The following is a 4,196-nucleotide window of genomic DNA, read 5'->3' on the forward strand; positions in this document are numbered from 1 at the left end:
AAATGACGAAAGCTGAGATCGGGATGTCAAGAGAAAGAGGCTAAGAACAAGACAAACAATGAGTTGTCACTGTACGTCATTGCGGAAAATTTGTGCCCGCAACTACATTTATCGACCTTATGTTTACAGAAGCATGATATGACAAGTCCTGAATTTCATAGCAAATTTTCGACGAATCGACGGCGGTTTGTTCACTTAACCGGAAATAATAAAATCGTAGGTGAACAACAGCGCCCGCTATGAGGTTTAATTGCTCATAGCAGCTTAAATTGTTCATATTTAGCTCATCAACCTCTAACCCCATAAACTTTTAAACCGATTAAACTTTTTGTACAAATTACGATTTAGTCAATTTAGAGCATATTAGCCGGTGTGGTCACTATTCTTGTGTTGTACTCTTAATTCTCGCTCTTGTACCACTGCCAAAATGTCTCGACACAGATAACAGTATCTCAAGTCTCTACTAATTTGTTCACTATCTTCCAATATTGTGTTAGGGTGCTAAACACCATTTATCAACATAAATACGTTCTTTCATTTTAAATTTGTTCGCTATACTCTTAATTATTTTAACTGAATAGATCCAATTCACGGCAATTCGTTTATTTCAGCGGCATCCGCATGATGAAGCCACCATTCCTGAATATTCCCTCAACACAATGCTGCCATCCAGTTCGAAATACATCATGCTCATTGAGTGCAAACTGGTTGGTACACAGCAGGCTGCTGGAATGTTTCTATTGTAGCGATGGTGAAGAAGATTTTGAATGATCGCATGGTTTGTTGGGTTGTATCCCTTATCGATGATTTCTGGACATGACCCCATACAGTAGTAAGCGCTAAAACCGCGTGGCGCTATAATCCATTTGTCCCACTTTAATCGCGAAACTTAACGAACAGTTTTCGCCTTGCACATCTATCGTCGTGCAATGATCTTCGGCTTCTCGTCCAGGAAAACGTATTGTGACCTCGTGCTTTCCATCTCACTTCTTGATCATTTCTTGTCGTGTTTCAGTAGAAACCTCTTCGACAGTTTTCAGAGGTCTGTGGTTGCCAAGTTCATTACTTTCACCGTACACAACCAAGATAGGCTCTTTTCTTCCACCTGAGGCAATGTAGAAATCAGATTTGGGAACTCCTAATCCTGTTACTGTAATGTACAGACCGAAATTTCGTGAAGGCCAAGATTTCCAAAACGCTACAGCGGAGGTAACGTTTATTACGATCCAACCGCCAACTCGACGACATTTGACGAGTTTAGTGTCGACTGCAGTTAGTTTTTTCCTCCAGCTACTGCTACTTTCCACTGCTTTGCGGTTTAAACGACTCACTGCAACGTTGAAGAAGCCATTGGTGCTCTCAAGTTTAGAACGTCTTTTAAACACTCTCAGCTCTGCTTTCAGGATTTTTCCTTGCGTAGCCACCGAAGATATATTGAAGAAGAAATGGCGCTCATCGACGCTTAATCTCGGATCTGTAGCGATAATAACAAGCAATTTTAGCCATGCAAATTAGGGTGAAGTTTGTTGGAATAATTATACTCGGATACTTCGCTGTTGTAACAATGAAATTTACATACCTCGAAAGAAAGTTCTTATTGTTTTTCCTGGAGCTTCTTTGCCTCCCTTGGTAAATCCACTGGCGTGAGCTTGCTCCTTATACAAATCCATCACATATTTAGGTACTTGAGATCTGCTTCGTGACACGCTTGGCTTTCCTTGATTTTTAATAGGTTGAGTAAATCATTTTGGAGATAGCTAAATTCGGCTGCGTTTTGAAGTGATGATGTCGTCGAACACATGAAAACTAAGATAAAGGTTAAAGGACTCATTGGGGGCTCTTTTGGATCCCTTTGCTGTAGTTGGCTGTTTTCATGAGCTTATCGTTCAGTAAGTGTAGTTGCCGAATGTTACACTGATCACTGAAGTCAACGAATGCTTCGTTATTTTTTTATAGCCGCCCCCTATTGTTTCTGTGCACGCCCGACATTCGCCTAGCAATAGTGCAACCAGCCACGCCGGAATTATTTTCATTTATATCACACTTAGAAATCGTTCTACAAATATTCAATAAGTGCTCGTCATGAGTTAATATTTGTTTAGTTATAACAAAATGAGTGGCCACAAATGAAATTATTTTTCGTGTTATATAGTGTTGAAATTCTTATCTAGTGCTCTGATCAATAAAGCGATGAAAATTATGGTCACACTTCGCTTGATCGTTGACTATAAAAATTATTGCAAATGCTGATTTATTGGGCAGCGGTCAATTTGCGGTTGACTGAGAGCTTAAAAAGCCACACACTTGAAATAACTGGCGGGTTAAAGTTGTCTTAATTAAACATATCAACATCAGAAAGTCGAGGGAACTAAGTTGTAATGAATTTTAAGATGTTTAGCAATGTAGATCCTGTACATTTTTTGTTAGATTATTCAACAAATTATATATTGGCAAAAGCGAGAAGTGAGTTGAGTGGAAACAATGGAACAAGGATTGATGAAAGGATAACAAATGTGAGAGCAAAACAATGATCAAGCTATTCTTGAAGGAAATGGTCTGTGATCATCATCTATGACGACACGAAACGCCGCGACATTTCGCATCCTTGCAGCATAACAGAATCTTCGAGCTAAGAAATTGTTTATGTACATTACGCTGGTTTGTTTGTTAGACGTATGATTTTATCCTTGTTCTCTTTAGGTTTTGACAGGAAGAGAGAGAACGATTAGCGCCTGTGAGGACTCTTCTACAAATAACTCGTTTTCTTTCCTTTTGTTTACCTACAAAGGAACAAAAGCAGTATTCAAAAAGTTTATCAGAACGTGCTCAATACAGTTCAGTTCTTATTGTTATATTTTTTATTCTGCGCATTGAGGGAATCATCGTTGTTTGGTTTAGCTTTTAGTATATTATGGTGCACAATTTGAAACAGGTACTTCTAAACAATGTAAGCACAAAACGTGTAACTTATATTGTGAAGTGTGAAGTTGCCTGTTTATATTCCTTGAGATGCACTCGCCAATTTGCAGTTTTAGTTTTAACTTAATACTTGTCAAACAAGTATGTTTCCTTCCGTTGAAACGGAGGTGTGACGAGGGTGGAGTACGAACTTTTCTTCGATGACAGAACAAAATAATTCATTGGGGAACCATTTAGTTTGGAGCGATTTCGTTCTTTCCATAGTGAATATTTTTCTTACATACTCTTAGACAATAAAATTAGGGTTTTTTATATATGTTCAATGTACTTAGTATGTTATCAATATTCTTCCTGTCGATGGAAATGATAAAAATCAGCTACATATTTCCTTTGTAACCCCAAGTATGGTATGTTAGCGGGTACTGTTTATGGTTTGTTTTGGTGCCGTAAGGGTGGTATCCTAGCAACCATAGCGCGGGATTCTTAGCAGACACCCAACCCAGCGCCTTTATTCGAAAGTGCTTAATATACAACCTTAACAGTTTTAAAGCTGATATCACATGAAATCGCGTAAATTCTTCTGCAGAAAAATCAAACTGATTTTTAAATTGAAATTGTAAACGAGAAAGATTTAACTCAATTTGTATCAAATGAAAACTAAAAGAGTAAGGTACAAAGTTTTGTGGTTAGCGAGGTTGAATAGTAAGAAGGACGTCCCTACTTTAGCTGATGCAAGCAATGAGTGTAGCCCTTGTCTGCCAAGCTTAGACTTGCAGTGGTGATTCTAAAAGGTCCTTCAGAATGTTATGTTTTTATGCCGTAAGTGACCAAAAGTCATCTTCGAGGGGTATTTTCTGACTCGTACGGAAAATGTTAAGTATGGCGTATTTATGATATTAACGACGTGGGCGATAAAGAAAATCACGTTTAAACGAGTCAATCTCGTGTGGAGACCTCCCTGCAGAATCCTTGTACTTCATTGATCATCAGCTTTCTTTTCAAAAGTCTCACAATTCGTAACGAACGAGTTTCACAGAAGCCGATATTCATCACTTTTATACTAGTTGGAATACAGGACAGTGGACGCTCTTGCCTGCAAGCAGAAGTTTGCTAATAACACTTCAGTGAGCAAACGAGGGCAGACGGATTAGAAACACAAATGACTAAATCATCGTCGCGTGGATTTATCAGGAAACTTTGGCACTGAGTTGATGGAAGGCAAGCATTAAAATTTTGTATCAGCTGGGTTGTTCTGGTGGGTTACGAGCTGAGATTCA

At 38.6% G+C, this 4,196-nt stretch overlaps 1 pseudogene; it reads right to left on the minus strand.

Annotated features, from left to right (window-relative positions):
* Positions 1-458: 458 nt before the first annotated feature.
* LOC138015735 (protein DVR-1 homolog) lies at positions 459-1,852 on the minus strand (annotated as a pseudogene).
* Between the last annotated feature and the right edge of the window lie 2,344 nt (positions 1,853-4,196).

Source organism: Montipora capricornis, chromosome 9 (assembly GCF_036669925.1).
Source record: "Montipora capricornis isolate CH-2021 chromosome 9, ASM3666992v2, whole genome shotgun sequence".
NCBI classification, from domain to species: domain Eukaryota; kingdom Metazoa; phylum Cnidaria; class Anthozoa; order Scleractinia; family Acroporidae; genus Montipora; species Montipora capricornis.